Source organism: Hylobates moloch, unplaced genomic scaffold (assembly GCF_009828535.3).
Source record: "Hylobates moloch isolate HMO894 unplaced genomic scaffold, HMol_V3 SCAFFOLD_23, whole genome shotgun sequence".
Lineage (NCBI taxonomy): Eukaryota > Metazoa > Chordata > Mammalia > Primates > Hylobatidae > Hylobates > Hylobates moloch.
In genome coordinates, this window is record NW_026652298.1 from 9,010,072 (window position 1) to 9,033,580 (window position 23,509).

The 23,509-nt window shown below is 38.0% G+C and overlaps 1 protein-coding gene and 1 pseudogene across 2 annotated transcripts in view; one reads left to right on the top strand and one right to left on the bottom strand.

Moving 5' to 3' along the window:
* Positions 1 to 23,509, bottom strand: part of LOC116462231 (cAMP-specific 3',5'-cyclic phosphodiesterase 4D) — an 810,743-nt gene that overhangs the window by 557,142 nt on the left and 230,092 nt on the right. The gene's annotated exons all lie outside the window — the stretch shown is intronic.
* Positions 3,797 to 4,481, top strand: LOC131382364 (NADH dehydrogenase [ubiquinone] 1 beta subcomplex subunit 4-like; annotated as a pseudogene).

The following is a 23,509-nucleotide window of genomic DNA, read 5'->3' on the forward strand; positions in this document are numbered from 1 at the left end:
CAAGGCTTAGCAGGTTACACATGGTGTTGGGCCTGCAGGTGCACAGAAGTCAAGAACTGAGGTTTGGGAACCTCCACCTAGATTTCAGAGGATGTGAGGAAATGCCTGGATGTCCAGGCAAGAGCCTGCTGCAGGGATGGGGCCCTCATGGAGAACGTCTGCTGGGGCAGTGCAGTAGGAAAATGTGGGGTGCAAGCTCCCACACAGAGTTCCCACTGGGGCACTGCATAGTGGAGCTGTGAGAAGAGGGCAACCATCCTCCAGACCCCAGAATGGTAGATCCACCAACAGCTTGCACTGTGCACCTGGAAAAGCTGCAGACATTCAATGCCAGCCCATGAAAGCAGCCAGGAGGGGGCTGTACCCTGAAAAACCACAGGGGTGGAGCTGCCAAAGTGGTGGGGACCCACCTCTTGCAACAGTGTGACCTGGATGTAAGACATGGAGTCTAAGGAGATCCTTTCGGAACTTTAATGTTTAATGACTGCCCTATTGGATTTTGGACTTGCATGGGGCCTGTAGCCCCTTTGTTCTGGACAATTTCTCTCATTTGGAATGAGTGTATTTACTCAACGCCTGTGCCTCCACTGTATCTAGGAAGTAAGTAACTTGCTTTTGCTTTTACAGGCTCATAGGCAGTAGGGACTTGCCTTGTCTCGGTCGAGACTTTGGACTTGGACTATTGAGTTAATGCTGAAATGAGTCAAGACTTTGGGAGACTGTTGGGAAGGCATAATTGTGTTTTGAAATGTGAGAAAGATGAGATTTGGGAGGGGCAAAAGGTGGAATAATATGGTCTGGCTCTGTGTCCTCACCCAAATATCGAATTGTAATCCAAATTGTAATCCCCATGTTTTGGTGGAGGGAACCTCATGGGAGGTGATTAGATCATGGGAGCAGTTCCCCCCGCTGTTCTCATGATAGTGAGTGACTTCTCAGCAGATCTGATAGTTTTATAAGGGGCTTTTTCCCCCTTTCCTCTGCACTTCTCTCTCCTGCCGCCATGTGAATAAGGACGTGTTTGTTTCCCCTTCCACCATAATTTTAAGTTTCCTGAAGCCTTTCCAGTCATGCAGAACTGTGAGTCAATGAAACCTGTTTCCTTTATAAATTATCCAATCTCAAGTAGTTCTTTATAGCAGCATGCAAATGGACTAATACACCCTTGCAGTGATAAACATTTTCACCTTTTAAGAATAATCAAAAATAGATGTGCAGCAAAAATGTCATACCATCGCTTCCTGTGCCCTGTGATGCACAATGGAGCAATGCAGCACTCCTCACTAGATAAACATTCTCAAATAACAGTACAAGGCAAGCAGTCCTAGGAAGGCAGACCACAGAGCTTAGAAAAAGTACATGCTGCAGCTTGAAGTGCAAACCACAATGAGGCAGTGAGGAGCTTATGTCCACTCTCAATATAAAACATATCTCCGTTAAGTCCTCAAATGCCTATGGTTCTCTGCAGTCACCCATTAATGACAACTAGGGGACCAGGAAGGGGGAGACATGGACTGGCATTGTCTGCTGCACCATTCCTGGTGGTTTGATTAAAAAACACTGAAACTGGAGGATAGGTTTAGAAAATAATTGTATGCTTGCTTCAATTCAGCTTTTCTCTCCACTTTTAAAGTCAGGTAAAGCCAAACTCATATATATATATTGTTATTATTTATAACAATTACTGTTTCAGGAGGTTGACATGTCTTGCTATCTAAAACCACTGAAAATTTGAATGTTGATCAACATTTAAAATAGCAACAGGAATCTTTTCCCATTGCTTAATTTTATTTTACTTTTTGAGACAGGGTCTTGCTCTATCTCCCTGGCTGGAGTGCAGTGGCGTGATCTCGGCTCACTGCAACCTCTGCCTCTCAGGCTCAAGCAATCCTCCCACCTCACCCACCCTAGTAGCTAGGAATACATGTGCATGCCACCATGCTTGGCTAATTGTTTGTATTTTTTTGTACATATGGGGTTTTGCCATATTGCCCAGGCTGGTCTCAAACTCCTGGGCTCAAGCAATCCACCAGCCTTGGCCTCCTAAAGTGCTGGGATTACAGGCATGAGCCACCATGCCTGGCCAATTTTATTTCTTACTTGTCCTTTTTTGTTTGTGTAGCCATTCTCCTATTGATAAACACTGTTCATTTTAATTTTTGACTATTACAAAGAATGTTTTTGGGAAATTTTTAAATTTTTTTCTTCTCTTGCCAAATTAAAAGCTTATAACAGAAAATACAGGCAAAACGTGAATATATAAAAGTTTCTGCATTCCTACTTACCCTGAAATAACCACTGAATGGCATGGTGGTTGTTATGGTATGTGTGTGCATGCAAGTGTGTTTACAACATTTATCTTTTTCTGAGTATAAGCTTATATGTAAATTTTAATTTACATATATGAATAAGCAAATACATAAATTTGTAAAAATTAAATGGTACTAAACATACTTTTTATAAGATCCTTTTTTAACCCTGTAAGGCTATTAAAATACTCAAAACACTATCCATTTTCTAGTACTATGTTCACAGAGTATTCATTTTAAAATAGCACTACAGAAGAGTATATTACAGCAGGCAAAGAAGTTCAGTTGAAAGTTATACTGCTAATATTTGAGAGAGATAAGAATGGATGAAGTTTGATGTACTTAATCCTACTGCAATAAAGTGAAGTTTCAAATATTTCAAGCCTTCATTGCAAAGTAAAATAAGACCTATTCTTATTTCTTCAAAAATTTTATATATTTAAGCAGGTAAGGTGTCTCCAGCTAAAAGAAATAATTTTATGGACAGCTTTCCAAACCTTCCAAATTGTATATCACTTTCTTCTCTTTTAATTCTGCCATCTCAGATATTTAATTAATAAGAGCTGCTGTAGCAAGGGGCTTGTCTATAATTTTATTGTCAACATTTCTGAGTCATCTACTTCTGATTTGTTTTAAAATCAAATGCAAGATATTTGGCTAACATACAATCACCATGAGCTAGGAATATAACAAATAAACCAATGACAGCCTTCTCTGATGCACCCTTACTTTCATCTGAACCATTTTTGCTAACAAAAATTAGTTTATTTATTCATTAAAAGTCTTAAGTATCCTTCTGTTATATCTGAAACCTCAATTCCTCAACTCCTTTTTTGTAAGTTGGCCATCAGCCATCAACCACCATCCAGTTAAAGTCAGTGATGTGAACTGTATGCTTAAAGGTAAGCAAAATTCTTTTAAGTTCTGCTTTGAAAAGAGGGAACAAAACCCTTAGTGACAGGAGTTTGTAATCTAATAGGGGCACTGTGATTAAGTGACATAGTGAAGAACACATACATGTGTGCCAGGAAACAAATCTATACTGAGTACAATCAGAAACAGAGATCCTATCAGACATATGATAAAGCTTGCTTAAGGAAGCTTGAGGGAGGAATGACAATCTTTATTATGGAAAAGGGTGTAGTTTGGGAAAATACTATTACATCAAGCTAAGAGAATGGATGACAGAATCAGGATATAAAAAGAGCATAAGGCCAAAATATAACCAGATGGAGTTAAATAGGGTCACATTTGAAGTCCTGCCCTTTGGTTAAAACAAAAACATCTAACTGAGCAGCTGCCAAGAAAGAAGGAGATGGTGCCTAAGTCAAGCCCTTTTAGTTAAGTGCGTGACGTCACAACGATACGATGTGGCAGCCAGTGTCTATCTAATCTAACGTCACTTTCATTGATAAATAACCCCTAGGATGAGGCAAAGAAAAAAACAAAGTGTCTATGATGCTCTGAGCTAATTGGATTACTTTAGGAATTTCTGGAATTTGCTCATCTTTGGGCCATTAAATTACAAAAGAAGGTTATGAGATAGGAGCTAGTCTAATGGGGAGTCACTAGAAAAGGAAAGAGATGGGATGGCATAATGGTAGCCAACTTAAGGAATAGAAAACATAGGGAACAGACCTGATGGTTACAGATACAAAAGTGTCACATGAAAATGGAATTTCAGGCAGTTGTGCGCTGGGTCGCCAAAATGTCGTTCCCAAAGTATACTCCATCGCACCTGGCCACTCTGCCCTTGACCCTCGACTCAGCCAAATATGACATATCTCTGGAAGCCTAGCAGATGCAAGCTGAACGGTTGGCCATAAGAGCCCAGCTGAAACAAGAGTACCTGCTTCAGTACAACAACCAACTCTAACCACCAAGGGCTCATCGAAGATCTTGCCTTGATTCGTTGGACCTATGCAAGATCAGCAAATGTCTATCCTAATTTCAGACTCACTCCTAAAACTCACTCTTGGGAGCTCTGTGTGGAATTGGGCCCCTCTTCTTCTGGTATTATGTTTTCAAAACTGACAGGGATAGGAAAGAAAAACTTATCCAGGAAGGAAAACTGGATGGAACATTTAACATCTCATATTAAGTCTGGCAATGATGACTATATGGATCTTGCTTAAATAAATCGTCTATTAATCATTAAAAAAAGAAAGAAAGGAAGAAAATGGAATTTCACTTGCCCTGTGTGTTTCCAAGACTCACAAGTAGAAGCAATGCTACTTAGAAGTTTCATGGAGGCCAAAGTTCAGTGAAAGCAAGACCAAGCCAATGACACAGAGCCAGTCAATGACACATCAACACGGACCAGGAGAAGGATGTGCAGCAATAGGGGCACAAGCATTGACCTTTGAAGGGTCACATCATAGCTGTGTTAGCACTGAACCACAGGGCACTGGTGTCTTTTTTCATCCTGAAAATTCTGATTCAACAAAAAAGTTTGTTTCCTTCCCAATTTACCTTCCTTTGAACTAATTAAACTTCCGTCCTCTTCATCCCTCAACTATTAAATATTTAAAAATATGTTGACCAATTTAAGGTTTTGAAATAAAAACATTATATGACCAAAAGGTTTGATAAATTCTCAAAAGCATAACACTGTCTACTTCTCTGTAGGTATTTCCTGAGCACCAGATACTAAGCTCCCTTGATGAAAATAGCTTTTCAAAATATGATAAATATGCTAGTGCACTGTATTTGGAAAAATGTGAGTTCGTATGGACCTGTCAGGATGTAAAGAACATGCAATACTTGGTGTGTTTCCTAAGGAGCGCCCCAGGTATGGCCCCAGTGCTGTGCTTCTCACATTGAATACACATATGAAGCACCTGGGATCTTACTGCACTGCAGATGGTTACCCACTAGGTCAGGGTGGGGCCCAAGAATTTCTACCAAGTCCAGGTGATATTCATACTGCTGGTTCATGGATCACATTTTGAGTAGCAAGGTAAGGCATATTTCCCATGAAGCACCATTGCAGAATGTTTATTACTAGGCCAATATTTACCTAGGCTTTTCTTTGCTTTATATATTAACACTTCTATTGACACAGATCATAAAATTTCTGTTTTCCTTTCTTTGAAAATTAAAATATATGGTATACTAAAACTTAAAAAAAAAAGTCAGACAGTTTTTTCCCCCAGGTACTTAAGAGGATACAAACCCATGAAACTTGGCCTCAATTAGATTACAGTGGTCCCTCAGGATCTTTGGGGATTGTTTCCAGGACTCCCTGCAGATACCAAAATCTATGGATGCTCAAGTTCCTTATATAAAATGATATAGTATTTGTATACAACCTACACACATCAATATACTTTAAAGCATTCCAGATTACTTATACCTAATACAATGTAAATGTTATGTCAATAGTTATTATGCTGCACTGTTTAGGGAATGACAAGAAAAGTCCGTACATGTTCAGTATATATACAACCATATTATTAAAAAACAATTTTGGATTGAATACACAGATGTGGAACCCATGGATACGAAAGGCCTACTGTACTTGGAAGTATCAATAGGAAATGTCATCAAAATTGATGGCGAATTTTGCACAGAATTAACTCTCATTTTGTTTTTATTTATTTAGCATATGTAAGTCAGTCTCTAATAATAAAATAATTACAATGACTATTTTTCTCCAGCTCTAAATTTATTATAGCAACAACTCAGGATCAAATATAATTTGAGATCCCTTTGAAGGGGTATAAGCTGTTAGTTGATAATGATGTTGAGTAGATGGTCCAAAAAGACTCAGTCTGAACATCCTCAATTGTTTGCCTTAGACCAAATTTTAAGTGATTGTAAGAATTCATCTTCTTTGAATACGGTGTATTGAATTTCTTAATGAACTCTCCAGCAAACATTAAAAAGTTAAGTGATGTTATTCGGGCAAGACTGTTTCCTTATAGAAAAATAAGAATGCCATCCGTGGAGTTTTGAAACTTTATCCTAAGTCATCACACATGGTTCCCAGGGGAAGCTTGTACATATATTCTGAAGTAGAAACTGCTCTTTTAATGGTGATATTCAGAATCTAGTCAGGCTGATCATTGTCCTAGTCTCAGCTTTTAGCCTCCTGTTTCCTTCATCTGAAATGTTCTTGCCCTTCATCTCCTTCAAGTCTATGCAAATGTTAACCTGGAGGGCTACCCTATTCAAAATTGCATCTCTACTGATACTTCCTATGTCATTCCCTGACTTTTTTCCTTAGCACTTATCACTATCCAACATAGTTTTACTAACTTTTCTTCAATATTGTCTATCTTTTCTGTAGTTTTCTACTGCTGGTGTAACAAATTATCAGAAACTTAGTGATTTAACAATTAAAATGTATCATTTTATAGTTCTGTAGGTCAGAAGTCCAACACAGGTCTCAATGGGCTAAAATCAAGGTGTCTTCAGGGTTGCATTCCTGTCTGAATAGGCTAAGGGAGAATCTGCTTCCTTACCCTTTCTAGCTGTCCACATTCCTTGGCTCCTGGCACCCCCTTCCTTCATTTCCAGAGCCAACAAAGTTGCATCTGTCTGACCCTTCTTCTGTTATCACATCTCTCTCTAACCTAACCAGGGAAAAGTCTTTGCTTAGAAAGACTTGTGTGATTAGATTGGGCCCACCGGGCTAATACGGACACTACATCCCAAGGTCTGTGCCCCTAATCAAATCTGCAAAACGCTTTTTTGCATGTGAGGTAACGTTCATATAGTCCAGGGATTAGGCAGTGGAACTCTTTGCAGGGGCCATTATTTTGCCTATATTCATTGGAATGTAAGCTCCAAAAGGTCATGGATTTTTGTTTGATTCACTGTTATATTCCTAGCACTTACAGCAGCACCTGGTATATAGTATAAACTAAAAAAATATTTATTTCAGCAAATTAATGAAAGAAAATTGGATTGGGCTAATGATGTCATGGCAAACACATATTTGAAGTGCAGGTGCTAGACACAGACCCTTACTAGATTTTTTTGTTTTGATTTTTGAGATGGAATATCACTCTCACCCAGGCTAGAGTGCCGTGGTACTATCTCAGCACACTGCAACCTCTGCCTCCTGGGTTCAAGCTATTCTCCTGCCTCAGCCTCCTGAGTAGCTGGGATTACAGGCACCTGCCCCACCATGCCCAGCCAATTTCTGCATTTTTAGTAGAGATGGAGTTTCACCATGTTGGCCAGGCTGGTCTTGAACTCCTGACCTCAGGGGATCTGCCTGCCTCAGCCTCCCAAAGTGTTGAGATTACAGATGTGAGCCAGTGCATCTGGCTAGCCTCTACTAGATGTTTGAAGAGTTAATCACTTGAATTAAATAAACCTTAGTCCTCATTTGAAAAACGAGACCATCACACTTTGCCCACTTCATAGAGTGGTTTATAGAATCAGTCAATGTGATCTGCATTGAAGTGGTCTGAAAATTCTTAGCTAAAGAAATGTAAATTATTGATACTATACTTTTTAAGATGGTCTTAGTATCCTTATCTACAAATTTAAGTTTATTTGAGCTCAAAATATCAGCAATTTTGGTCACAGTTCACTCCTCAGACTTTCAGAAATCCCATTCAAGATGCTGAAAAAGATACGTGGGAAAATCTTAAAGCATGGCGGTAGCCTTCTTTGGTTTCTTTTTTTGCCAAACATACCATTTCTCAGGGTCACTGCCCTAGACTGAGTGTAGCATGACTGGACCATCTAAGAAGATGGTGGGATAACAGAAAGTTATTTGGAGTCTTCAGACCACAGTTTAGTCCAGGCTCTTTTTGACTGGGCATTTCCATTAGTATCTCCAAGCCACCCTGCTGCCTAGAGTTTATTATTCTCAGCCACATGTTATTAAAACATGTTAGCAAGTACTGCAGTGGTGCAGAAGAAAGGCCCTTAGAGCCTTATTATTTCCTTAAGGTAGGACTAGAACATAATTTAACTAACACACTGCCTTCCTATAACTAAAGTTTATAACCAGTATCATAGAAAAGATAGCATGCCCACAAATACTTGTAGAATTATTTTGCTGATCTTTCAAAAAATGGCACTTAGAACTTTTATCATGTATTTTTAGAATATTTGTACAAGGAAATGAGCCTCTCCAATTTTATTGAAAACATTTGTCAATTTTATTAAATTTTTTAAAACTCAGAATTTGCTTGGAACTCATATGCTTATATTTACTAGAAGACTAAAAATCTAAAGGTTTAAGATAGAATTTTCTATGGCCTTAGCAAATCTGTAATGCCCAAATTAGAAAACAGTTATTTTTCCCCAAGATTGATGTAATTAAAAACACTAAAGGGTGGGGGGTGGGTGTCAAACAACAACAAAACAGTCTTAATATAGATGTGGTTTGTTTCTCTGGGCCTGTGACTATATACGGATATTTGGAAACGTTACAGTGTTTGGCGACAACAAAGCTATTCATTGTGAGTCAACAGATATGCATGCTGTAGTGAAAACTCAACCAATAAAACTGTTAATTTAATGCAGTGATTCTCAAAGTGTGGTCTCCAGACTAGCAGCATTAGTGTCACTTGGGGTCTTATTAGAAGCACAAAATTGGAGGCTGTACCACAGATCTACAGAATTAGAAATTTTGGGGAAGGGTCCCGGTAATGTGTGGCTTATTGGCCCTTCCAGGTGATTCTGATGATCATTAGTGAATGCCCTTTTACTTTCTTACCTTAAAATGTCTTATAATCTCGTTTGATAATGTATATGAAAAAGCACAATTGCTTTTTAAAAGATGAAAATCTGAGTCAGCAATTAGGGCTAAGTCATATCTAAAAATCATGTGGGCAGAGTATTTTGAAAACTAGATATTTGAATCAGCTGAAAAAGCCTCTCCTTGCAACCCAAACCTAAAACCTCCCCTAAAACCCAAACCTAAAAGTATTATTTATTCAATAACTTACATAAATTATCCATGTAAAATAAACATTGTATATATTAAGAAATACTTTTCACATATTAATTGAAATCTAGCTTATTTTGTTGGAATCTTCTTTTGCATTTTAGACATATTTCCCAGAGATTGATTTTCTTGCTCTAAAATTTTATTGGAAACCCAAAAAAGGCAAAACCAAACAGACAAGCCAACAATACTCTCATATAATCAATGAGATTTTTTAAATCCAGAGTCTTAAAAATATGGGTATTTTCCCCTGTGAGTTAAATAAGAACAAAACAAACATATTATATGGTCTATAGTTTTATTTTAGTAACTGGAAACACTATTTTGCCTGCATTCCAATTGTTATAAAAAAGGTGAAGCGAAAGTCCTGAGACAGCCTCAAGGATCTGGCGGCTAATTCTTTCAACAGAACCAAGGACAGGGTCCCAGACGACGAGGTCTGTTTCAGCTGGGTCGCAGGTGAGTGTCCAGGGTATACAGAATGGGGTTGAAGACTCTTTCCACAAGAGCAGCAGAATAGTATGCACATGAAAGTACCCCATTACCAAGAGGCCTCGTGGGATGAACCTGTGTGCAATGGAGTTACACCATCCAGGACTTCCTGAGTAGAAGATTTTGGGTTATTGGTAGGCAATGGAGAGCCAATGAGATTTCAGGTTGTGGATTTACATATCATAGTCTCTTGTTAGGAAGATAAACTCCAGCCAAAGTGTAAGCTCTAAACTGAATCTTACAGAGCCTGTTGTCAGGAAATTCTGGCAATTTCTAGCTTGACAAAAGGCCAGGCCAAAGCAATAGTGGTGGTGATGGAGGCCAGAATGTGAGAAACCTTTGGGCCAGGTTTGAATGTGATGGCTGAAGGAGAAAATAGGAAACAAGGTAAAATCTTGGGTTTCTTGTTAAGTATTTCTTAATATTGGGTACGATTCTTATTTTGCATTACTTATCCATGCTAACTATTGAGGACAACAAGATAATTTTGTGCTTAGATTGGTGCGTGTGTGTGTGTGTGGGGGGGTCCTCTATCATGTATCTAGCTGATTCAAATCTTTTTTTTCTAAATTATAGGAACAGGTAAAAAGTGATATCCCTGGGAGTCAGAGCAAGTATGGATCCATTTCTTAACCAGCAGCTCTTTAAGTGGAAGTCTGTGAACCTCTAAAGCAGGGGAGTCATGAAAGACATTTAGAAAAATACATTCACCTGGGTCCTGTCCCCGGAAAGTCTGATGTCATTTTTCTGGGTGTCTGGCCCAGGCATCAGATTTTTTAAAGTTCCCCAGGTGATTGAAAGTGGATAAGAACTAATGCTTGAAAATATAAGTGAAGGCTTTTTTCAATTAGATAATATAACTTTAATTTCATTCTGTTGATTTGCCTAATAATCTGTTGTGATGCTAATGAAACCAAAGTGTTACATATTTACCTCCTGGGGATGATGCAAAAACAAATAAGATAATATGTGTTAAAGTACATCAAGCTGATACTTATTTGGGCCCTGTTGTCAACAACAGTGTTTCAACATTTTCCTACAGGGAGTAAATGCTTACATAAATCACTGGGAAAATACAGCAAAGTAGCATAATTTCTTCGCTTTTACCTTTAACACGTGGGCTATAAAATTGTCTATAAAACACTATCTGCCACAACTTATAATAAATACATCCTTTTTATTGACATAAGGTGGGTAAATATAGTTTTTAAAAGGCATCAGAGGAGCTATAAAGGCAAACTGGATGTCAACACCCATTTCGAGGGGGTTAATTTTTCTTCCAGGAAGTTTATAAATGGCAGGTCCTGGAAATCCTAAAATCCCTGGATGGACTTTGCCTTGCACATACTTGACATTTAATAAAAATTCTGTAAATGCCTGAAAAAGATCAGCATATGTGTTGTCTTAATATAGTACAGTAACATTACATTGTTTGGGATGGGTTGTGCTGAAAAAGTTGATCTCTTCCAAGACTTAAAGAATAGTGTCTGAAATTTAGCAACAGGAAATCTGGGCAGATGTGTAATGAAAGTGCTATGAAATGATTAGAATATCTAAAACAAAGAATAAAAATACCATGGATTTGGTAATATTGGATACACAAATATGGAATATATCAAATACACATGAAGTTCTATCTGGAAAATTTAAAAAATTAGCTTTTGGGCCGGGTGCGGTGGCTCACGCCTGTAATCCCAGCACTTTGGGAGGCCAAGGTGGGTGGATCACGAGGTCAGGAGATTGAGACCATCCTGGCTAACATGATGAAACCCTGTCTCTACTAAAAATAGAAAAAATTAGCTGGGCATGGTGGCGGGCGCCTGTAGTCCCAGCTACTTGGGAGGCTGAGGCAGGAGAATGGCGTGAACCCGGTAGGCGCAGCTTGCAGTGAGCCGAGATCACGCCACTGCACTCCAGCCTGGGTGACAGAATGAGACTCTGCCTCAAAAAAAAAAATAAAAGAAAAATAGCTTTTGGCTACTTTTAAAGATTTTCAACATGAAAGTTGGAACTACCCAACTTTCAATGAAGAAGTCTTAGCTCTACGCATTTGCAATATTTAACTTCTCCCACTTTTTTCAAATTTCTTAGATTTCAGCTGTTATGACACATTTCTAAGACCTTTATTCAGACCCTTACAGGCTTTTGAAAAGACTCTCTTTTTTCTTTAATGAGATGTACTGTGTACCTATTACACTGAATGGCATTATGGAAAAACATGGATAATCTATATTTCTGTACTCTTTGTGAATGAGCTAAATACATTGTTTACCACCACAAATTTAGTACAACCTACTTGAAATAAGACTTCAGTTTTAAATATAATACTGTTCCACATAGTATGACAAATATATACTTGGTATATGAACCATTTGGTATGCTACAATATGACCCACCCCCAATTTAAGCAGGCTTATCTGAAGTTTACAGAAGATTTAATATAGTTTACTAGATGATTAAATATATGTATGGGTGTGCATGTATGTGCATGCACACATATTTTACTGAGTGGTTAATATAAAAGCTATGATAGGATGCGAGGATAAACACTGTATTAGCTAAGTACTATAGAGTAAAATAATTCTGAGGACCTGGACTAGGATAAAAAGCATGGAAAAGAAGATGAGATTTCCATAAAACAAACTTTGACAGCTTTGACCAACTCCTGTCTGCCTTCAGTCTACATTATGTATGAGCAGAAAGTTTGTATTTCACATAGAAGCTTTCCAGTTATTAATTAGGAAAATGTTTACACATGGTATGTCACGTGGGTAGGTTTATCTCCTTAGCAGACCAAAGTAATGCAGATATTAAAAAGAATATGTGGTCAGAAATAAATTATTCATGCTTCCTAACTTTTCTAATTTGGCAATTTGAAAACATTAACAGGATTTGGCCATTCTTAATTGTGTTGATGACAATCCTTGCTCTCTTTATTCTCAAGGCTAGTTGAAATTTATCTCATTTATATTAATTTTTCTGGCTATCTGTGGCTTCTCAAAAGTAAAATAACTTCAGAAGCTTCATAAGTATGGAGAAAATGTTAGGTGAAACTTTGCAGAATGATTTATAATTTATATGAGATTTTTCTTTAGTTTTTGAGAACTATCACTTGAATATGTAATCATCAAACAGGTGGCCTTCCACTTATTTGATATGATAGAAGAAAACTTCTAACATTCCCATTTAAATGTTTTATTTGAAAATTCACTGCTATAATAACACTATAAAATTAAGGAGAGCTGTGTTGTAAACATAGTCCTTCTTTTTAAAAATGGGAACTCTTATTTTATCCTGTAGCTACTATATTCATGTACTCATTTTTAGTGTTGCTTTCAGCAAACAACATGTCTACAGTAAATATATTTACATTTTATGATTACAGGGAAGTGATTCCTAATGAAAATGAGAATAGAGTGCTCAAATTGGGGTTAGACCATCCCAGTTGTGTCATAGTTTCCATTGTTGAAATAAAATCCCAACTGAAAAATAATAGGTCTTGCTAGTTGGCAGGCAGGTTTCATTGAGTAAACTAAGTTGCTTTCTAGGATTTTGTGCAGAAAAATTCTGCAACGCTAAAATTCACATAACACTTAAAACTGACATCAAGAGTAGTGCCCAATCACTATGGGAGTAATCAACGACTATAAAAGTTTTTTGGCTTTAGCCTTTGCTGTGAAAAAGCATGAAAAGTATTTATGAGAATAGAGAGGCCTAAGGGATTGCATTTTCCACAGTTTATTGGACATCTCTACTTGGACAACCACAGACTTCTCAGACCCTACTAGCCCAAATGGAACACATAATTTCACTCTCAAACCCACTCCTCTTGCTGGACCCCAAACTCAGTGAATGGCCTATTGTTCATCTAGTTGTCCCAAGTGTCTTCCTGTTCCTCGCTGTCACACATATTGAATAGCCAGTTCCCATTGAATCTATTTCCTAAGTAGCTATTTCCTAAATCTCTTTACTTTTTCATTCTCCCCTTGCTGCTGGTCAAAGCCATGAATACTGGTCTGGATTATTGCAGCAATGTTCCAGCTGATCTCCTTTCCTTCAGCACTGTCCTTCCCCAGTACACTCTCTACAGCACAGCCAAATACTACAACCTCAAAGGCTTTCCCTTTTGTTGGTATGAAGTCCGGAATTCTCAACATAGATAGCAAGGCCTGCTATTTTCTGTTCCCCATATTATTCTCGGCTTCATCTCCCATCATTCTCCAGAGCATGTGCAACTGTCCTCTCTGCACCCTAAACTCCACCATATGCATGTTCAGTAACGTGGTAATGTCAAGAACTCTCCACTTTCCAACTTTGCTTATGCTCTTCTCTCTGCCTGCCCTGTCCATCGTCTTGCTAATTTCTATTCACACTGTAGGCTTTAGTGCCTCTTCCATGAACCATTCCTGAACTCCACATCACCCAGTCCTAAAATCAAGGATGACTGCTTGCACAGCATCCTATATTCTGCCTCATCCTGAAAGTGATTATACTTCATTGTAATTGATGTTTACTCATCTAGCTTTACCATTGGACCTCTGGCTTCACAAGAATCACGTATGTGAGTATCTTGCTCACTGTACAACCTTAGCCCATTATAGTGATAAGTCCATGGTAGGTGCTCCACAAATATTTGTTAAGTGAATTAATCTGAATGCAGTTATGTACAAAGACCACAGAGTTCAGATTTTTGTCTATGCCCTTAGCTATCATGTCAAAGAACTGCAGGGTAGTGCATGATAACTAGCTGTCGTCTTATTACAACGTACCTCCCTGCAATACAGTTTCACCCACCCTACCCCCTAAAAAAATTTTAATCACTAGCCAGATCTAAATCTATTTGACTCTACTTCTTTCAGTGTTGTTAAGAACTATAGCAGCCATCATTTAAGAAGAGAATTAAATTACTAATATCTGTCTACCCATTTCTCTGAGAAAATGAAATTACTTCTCTACAAAATTAAAACACCAGTTCTTTGAACTTGATGAAGAAGCCAATTTTCTTTTGTGTTCCTGCCTCAAAAAAGAATATATGTCTAGATAGAATATTAGAGAAGTTATTCCATAAGATATACCTTTCTGCTAGAATAAACTTCATTATTCCTACAAAATTATGGAAGTAGCTGGCTATACTTCTCTGCTTACTTCTTAATTTTTAAAAAATAACAAAACTAAATAAAAGAAAGTCTACCCCATATTTTCTAAAACAGAATTCTGCTAAAACACACACACACAGACACATACATACACAAACACACATACACAAACTATGAATTTCTATACCATTCTTCAAAATTCTAAATATTGTCAAAGTCATTTTAAGAGAAATAGAACTAGGTTAGTCTACATCTGTCCTGTGGTATTCTTTGCGCCAGTGGATCTCAGACTCTAGCATACATCAGAGTGTCCTAGAGGTCTTTGTAAAATGCAGGTTGCTGGACTGCTCCCTTCCACCTAGAGTTTCTGATTCATTAGGCCTGAGATGGAACCAGATAACTTGCATCTCCAGCAAGTTCCTAGGTGATATTGATGCTAACCTGGGGAACACACTTTGAGATGTGGCTTATACGTGTAACTAACAGTAGGGAAGCACATTTGGTTCTGTGCATGCAGTTCTATCAGGCATTTTGACATGTGCTGTCCTCTTGTTCTCTTTCTTTCATTTTTTTTGGTACCAATATCTAACTCAGCATTACTGCCTAAATACATAAAGCCTGTATTCCATGTTGAAACTTAACAGCACAAGTGAACATCATTTAAAAAAAAAAAAAAAAAAAAAAAAAAAACAGAAAAAAAGAGGGCTATTTCTGCAAGTTAAAAAATTAAATGGAAAAACAACCCAAAAATTGCTCTAAGGGGATTTTGCCTTCAATAGCAAAACATGTTTTGCCTCAATTGTGATTTCTTTGTTCGGGAGCCAAGGTGGCAATTAAGCTGGCACAAGAAGCAGGAGCCATTTATTTAATATGATGATAGCGTAGCCCTTTGTAAATCCTGGAACAATGAGGGCCCACACATAGGCTCATTCCAAGTTCTAGTTCTTTCTCTTCCCCTGTTGCTCAGTGTGAATTCTCATAGCCACAAAGGAAGGGGAAGATTTTCAATCCTGTCACATCCTCCCCCATTTAAACCATTTATAGTCTTAACTTATAAGATATGAGTAAGAAATCTTCTTTAAACATTTTGCAGAGCTGATCATCAAATCTAACAAACTGGTGGTTCTGAAATCTCCTTTGCTCCAAAGACTTTCCGTTAACCTCTGTGTCCTCTGTTGTGTCATTGTGCTGAGAAGAGCAAGTTAAAGATCCAGTCTTAAGTGGGGCTTGGTGGTAGGATTATTTTTATCTTATAGATTTATTTCAATCTTCATTTTAGGAAGAAAAAAGACCTTAGGAAGGTCTAATTCTCATCAGTTCTGGTATAAGCTGAGTCAAGTAAGGGATCTCAGAATTTAAAGAAAGGGATGTCCTTAATAATGGCACCTGAAGAAGCCAGTGTACCATGCTGTGACAATTACAAGATACTACATCAGTTCCCATCCTCTACTAGGCTCTTTTAGGATGGAGACTCTGTCTGGTTCACTGCTTTATCTCTAGAATTTAGAATAGTGCTCAGAAAATAGAAGGCGCTCCATATGTAGCAATTATTGCCTGACTGGCTCTCTCTGTAAGCATTACAGGGAATGTACAACCAAAATTTATAAAGTGTAACACGACACCAAAACTCATAAATTAAATGTTACCAAAATAGATTGTTTTCACAAATGAAGAAAATTAATCAGAAGCTATCTTTTTAGAATATAACAACCTCTAACACCCCGTCTACAAATACACCCATCATCAAACTTCTGGCAAATGTTCAAAATAAATAAATACCTATCATGACTTAAATCCCTGGCTTTATACTTCAGCAGTGTTCATATGAGTAAAAACATTTTTGCTTAAGTTGCCCACCAGTTTATAATACGGGAAGGAATTCCCCATGGGATACTATCTCCTCCCCCTTTATATAGGGAATACAGGTTTGGCTACTTTCTCATAATTGTGCAGAAAGCACATGCCCTTATAAAAGGGCAATCACATATATTATCAATGGGATTGATAATATTATCAATGGTTTCCTAAAAGCAGCCTCTCCATTTTGCAAGTCTATCAACTTATAGTTCTTTACCTTCACTTCAGCTGAATATACTCACTTCAGGCTCAGCCTGAGTTCCTGAAAGAGTCCTGCCAGGGTGGGACCCATTATAAGGACTTTAACTGCATCTACGTCATGGCACTCAGATCTGGATCTAGGGGTGACTGCTGGCTTCTGCATGATCTGCTCTTCTTCTCAGGCTGCCCATTCCCTGAGATCTACTTCATGGACACTAGATTCTGTGCCTGATGTTAAAATTAGGATGGCCTCATACCACAATGTTTTGTTGCCCCTTCTAGCTTTGGATCTCCTGTAACCCCAAATAGCCTAATCCACGCCAGGCCCTCTTATGCCCTTTCGATACTATTTCTCAAATGACTCACGAGACCAGCCTCTAAGGTCAAGCTAGTTGTCCCAGATCTCTTCTAGTATCCTAGTGCTATTTTTTTTTATCTGCCAAGTTCTGATTTCTTTTCCAGTCCCTGTTGCTATAATCCTACTGAATCCCTTACAGCCACCCAAATCCTGGCAAGGTATGATTTTACCATCTTAAGTTCATTTTCAGGGCTGAGCGTATAATAATGACTAGTCATGCAGCACCCAGTGATCACACTGTATGCAGAGTACAGACATTGGGATGGAGGAAGGGCAAAAAGAGGCCCTTGATACTGAAACATATTTTCAGAGAGTAATATAATTGGTGAATTCTCATATGCAGTGAGGATCAAATTGATGAACCATTTTAGCACTCCTACGAGAATTCTGCTACCTCATTTCTGCACAGAATTTCATCTTATGAAAAAGTTCCACAATTTTTAACATACTATAGCATCTCTTCATGCCAAGTAGTTTTGTATTTTAAGAATCACAAAATGCACTCATCAAATAATTTTGGCACATAATATGTATTTCTAAATTCCAGAACAAATCTCTCTCTTGAGGTTCTATTTAAAATACAACCTAGTGAGATACCATCTCACTCCAGTTAGAATGGCCATCATTAAAAAATCAGGAAACAACAGGTGCTGGAGAGGATGTACACTGTTGGTGGGATGTAACCTATTCAACCTTGGGAAACATGTGGCGTTCCTCGGATCTTGAAAGGACCTTTGACCCACCATCCCATTACTGTATATACCAAGGATATAAACATGTGTATAAAACATCACAGTATTTTTTGTGGCACTATTCAAAAATAAAAACACCGTGCAGCCACCATTAAAAACAGAATGGCTGCATAGTATTCCAGTTTCATCCATGTCCCTACAATGGAATACTATGCAGCCATAAAAAATGATGAGTTTGTGTCCTTTGTAGGGACATGGATGAAACTGGAAAACATCATTCTCAGTAAACTATCGCAAGGACAAAAAACCAAACACCGCATGTTCTCACTCATAGGTGGGATTGAACAATGAGAACTCATGGACACAGGAAGGGGAACATCACACTCCGGGGACTGTTGTGGGGTGGGGGGAGGGGGGAGGGACAGCATTAGGAGATACACCTAATGCTAAATGACGAGTTAATGGGTGCAGGAAATCAACATGGCACATGGATACATATGTAACAAACCTGCACATTGTGCACATGTACCCTAAAACCCTAAAGTATAAAAATAAATAAATAAATAAATAAATAAATAAATAAATAAAAATACAACCTGGGCTTGTACGCCATCCAGTATGATAGAAAAACATATAATCAATTCACAGAAGACCAGCACCTGTCCTACAGGTGCTAGAATTTGACATCTTGTTGAAATTAGATTGCAATTTAGTTATACAGTATGTAAGAACAAAGGCAGACTACAATATTTCCTGCTAGTGGACATCATTACGGCCTCAGAGATGAAATGTGCAAAACTCTTCTAGAAATACTAATCAACTGAAACAAGCAGCCCCCAACACAGTAATGTGGTCAGTCTGCATGCTGCCAGGTAATTTACAATCCATGACAAGCAGAGCCAAATGAAAGTTATTTACATTTATTCTACTGGTAGAATAGAAGGGATGAGAGTGAAAAGGATCTGCTGAATCAGATCATGTTTGACTGAGGAGTGACAGGGAAGTTTTCTTCAATTAATAGCCAGCTGCATAATTTGAGCTAATGCCAGCTGGGCTTTCATCATGAAATGACACAGAAATAAATTATTCTATACTCAGGTGCTGGCATGGTGAAGTGAATTAATCCACTCAAATTTGGAGGAGGGAGAGAAAGTAGATTATGCTATCTGAATTTTTTGAGCCTGTTTTAGCCACACTTTAACGATACTGAGGTTCGTGATAATTGTTAAAACGTCCAAGTGGATCTGTTTAGGCTCAAATACTTGCTTGAATGAACAAATTCTTAGAAGGGAGGAAACAGAGTAGAAATGGCTTTATCAAGGTCATGGTGGTTATTTTCACCGATTAGTGAAATTCATATTCAACTCAGAAGGTCAGGGGGAAGTGGGCAAAAAGTGTCTTATTAAGAACAACACTATAGGGGAATTCTTGAGGGGGTAAAAAGGTGACTACAATGATATAAAGGAATCCAGGACAGGTTTAGAGAGGTCAACTGCCTGCTGGTTCATTCAGAAAAGATTAACAGACCCAGCTGCTGGGACTTTTCTGGCTAGGCGTCCTTCCCAGTGGTCACAAGTCAGTGCGTCTCCTGGCTGCTTGGCTACGTTCCCATCCGTCTGGATGGAAGAGCGCCCACCCACATGCCAGACCTTTTCCTTAGGGGAAAGTTACTGAGGTTCCACGCCAGACAAACTTTGCTCACCCATCACTTCAAGTAAACAACTCTTCTATGGAGATTTCTTAGAGAAAAAATGCACTTGAAAGCATCTAACCAAAGCAATGAAGGTGGAAAACACAGAAGTTATGTGGGAATCTGAGTATAGAATATACAGACATAAAATAAGCTCTCCAAATGAGGAAGCAGTCACAGCTTGACCTCTGAATTGTTTGCTGTTTGTTCCTTCAATATTCAAACTGTAGCCCTGGAAATACAAACACAAACTTCTAAACACTCACAGGCCTGTGGCAACAAAATGCTACATGCCAGCTTCACAACTGGGGCATGCAGACCATAAATCCTGTAGTGGCAGGAGGGGAGGTGTGGAAATAGACTGTCATCATTCTGCAGCAAGGAAAACTAGGCACAAGGAAAAGACAACTGGCAACACATTTCTGGATTCTCTCATTCATTGAAGAAGGAACTCAGGGATTGAATTACCCAATTGACGCTAGTTCTACCCATGCCAGAGGGCAAAAGTTCCAAGACTGCCACAGGTCATGGTTGCTTGGAATTTAGGCAGAGTTGCTTGGTCCTTAGTGTGTAGCAGAGAGAAGTTCTGGAAAAGGAGCTCCTCACTAAGTCGGGTAACAAGCACTCCTATTCTGACATGGATTTCAGAGGACTCAGGGGACAATGTGCCCAGGATTTAACCCTTTTAATCAGTCAGCATGAGAGATAAATCTAATTTGACTATATGAGACTGATGAGAAACAGTCTTTGCTGTCTATAACACAAAAGGAAAAGGACAAAAGAAGAAGCCCATTACTTTTGGTTACATTCAGAGCAACAAAGAAATTCCTAGTCACATAGCACCTGGTTCCATCAATGGTTGGTTAGTCTGGGAGATTCTAAGCTATTAGCTGGAAGCTCTCTCCACAGTGAGTAGTGGGGAGAAGCGAGCTGTTAGCTGAATTAGCAAGTGTTTTTTCAAATGTCATATGTAGTGTCAATGTGTGTCCTAATTGTGACTCCCTCCCAATTCATCAATTTATAGCCAGAACATAGGCACAATCTCTGCATATGAGATTGCATGACAGTGTTCTCAAGGATTAGTTTATTTCTTTCAACACATCCTTTTTAATACGAACTGCTTTATTTTCTAGCACTCACTACATCTCACTCAAATGTGTGGATGGCAACAGAAAATTTTGATCTTTTTTTTTTTTTTTTTAAATTTTTTGAGACGGAGTCTTGCTCTGTCACCCAGGCTGGAGTGCAGTGGCGCAATCTCGGCTCACTGCAAGCTCCGCCTCCCGGGTTCACGCCATTCTCCTGCCTCAGCCTCTCCGAGTAGCTGGGACTACAGGCGCCCGCCACCACGCCCGGCTAACTTTTTGTATTCTTAATAGAGACGGGGTTTCACCGTGGTCTCGATCTCCTGACCTCGTGATCCGCCCGCCTCGGCCTCCCAAAGTGCTGGGATTACAAGCGTGAGCCACCGCGCCCGGCCGAAAATTTTGATCATTACTCAGAGTATTGTATAAGAGCCTATTGCTTTGTATTGTCTTTATAATCGTTGTGGATCAGATGAAGCCTCTATTTCTATACCTGGGCTAAATAATACATACAGATGTATTAACAGACTGTTTATTGAAGTACTAACATATTTATATATAGTCTTACCTCTCCCATTCAGGGACCAGTTATCTAACTGATGATTTACTTTTCTTCAATCTTTTCATTTTGACTTGTTCTTTATAAAAAAAAAAAAAAAAAAGAAGTGATACAATTGGAATCTGTTGTATAATGTGCATTTCCCAGGTCCTATGCTAGATACGTTTTATACATTATCATGTTTAACATAACAGTCTTCTGAGGTTAAAATTCAATTACATAAAAAGCAAAAGAAACTCAGGGGTAAAGAGACAAGCCAAAATACAACTATGCCCTAGTTTTAACCCTGTATTTTTATTATGTTGTGGGATAACTTTCATTTGCCTGTCTTCCTTAAAATCGTAACTTCTTTGAAGATGGGAACTCCATATTATTCATCTTTTCATCCTCAGTGCCTAGAACAGTGCCTGGAACCTGGTAGGCAGTCAGAAATGTGAGAAGTAGGTGTAGGCCATGCAGCCAGTCAGCAACAGTGCTGGGTTTTCAATGCAGAAATGTCTGATTCCAAGACCACCCATGTAAAAAAAAAAAAAAAAAAAAAAAAGTTGCAGTTTATCAGTGATGTGTGGCAAAAGAATGGGTGTTGATATTAGTTTACCAAGTTTCATTCTAGGTATTTCACAACCAGGAGCTTCTCAAGAAATACTTATTTACAGAATTCATGAATCCAAATTAGCTCTGTTTCCCAAAACCATAGATAACTGGAAACTAAAAATTGGATAAAAGTCAGCTTCAACAGAAGAAAAAAGAGTTTGTAATAAATATGAATGAGCATTTACTTTGTTAAATGATATGTGGGCTTTTCACCTAGATTACAGGAAAATTACTCCAGCATCAATTTTTACTTCGAACTTTGAAGAGCTTTATTGAGTAAAACCCAAAGTGCTCTCTGCATGAAAAATTCTAGATTTGCCCCTACTGTAAAAATTCACAATATAAATATAATTATGAGGGTATTTTCTTTCATAGCATCAGTCATTTAAAAATACAAATCTTTGAAGAAAAAAAATTTTTGACAAAAAGTAAAATAGCATTAAATCCTGTAAAAAGATTACAGGCACAAAACCTGAGGATTTTTTTTGTAAAGTTTTGTTGATGGAGTCAAATACTCACTTGCATTAATTCTCTTTCCAAACCCTGACTCCACCCCTTCGTATTCCACTTGTAATAACTAATGTTAATAGCAAAAATATATTTATACTAGAATGAACAATAGGCATAAAACAGTTGTTTGGTTTACCAAATTCCCTTTCATTCACAGCTTAAAATGTAACCAATTTAGCTATGAGAATGCCAGCTTAGTTTATCCAATAACATAGTAAGCACTATTCCTAGAGCTCATAATTTTAGGAGCTCATAGAAATGTTAAATCTCTTTTAAAATCTGAAAAAATGAGTACAAAACAGTTTAGATTATATTTATCTTTACATAAATGCAGCTACAAAATATAATTTTGTATTTTTTATGAGGAGGGGACCCACAAAGCCAAAAGTGCATTGGGCTCATCAAAATCATAATGAGCTAGGGTATTTTTAATCTTTATAAAATTGCTATGGCATTATTCGTTGTTGGAATGCCAGGATCATGCTAATATTATGTGCCTTTTATTTCTTCTCACCCACTAAAAAAAATCTAATCTCAAGAAAAAATATGGAAAAGTCTTATGAATTGGATTGGATATGAATAGGATGGATATATGACAGATATATACAGATATATGATGGGTATGAATAGGATGAATGGATATAAATCACAAATCCAATTTAACTGGGCAAGGAAAGAAAAATTCCTAAGAAAGCCTTCCTTTCCCCTATCTCAAATCTTTTACCTGCAAAGCAACAATTCAGAAATGATTACCACTTCAGAGAACTGAAGGAAAAGATGAACTACCAGAATATTGTGGCTTCATAAAAACACCAATTTAGAAATGCTTACCCACAAAGCTTTTTTTTCTCCTTAACACTGGATTTGCTAATTGAATTGAGCAAATCCTAAATCCAGCTGGATATCTCAGTATGTAGTAACACCAAATTACTGAGTTAGTATTGAATGAATAATCTGAACTGGGTGAGTATACTCACTAACTTTAATCAAGTACTAAAAGGCCAGTATCGAAGCTAATGTCAGAAATGCCTTTCTCATACAGTACAGCATAACTAACAACAGTAGTTCTTGTGGGCATTATGCTTTCATGCCAACCAAGCCACAACTTGATTTTCTGACTGTGCTGCCTATGAGTTGGTTCTATGTTCATCTA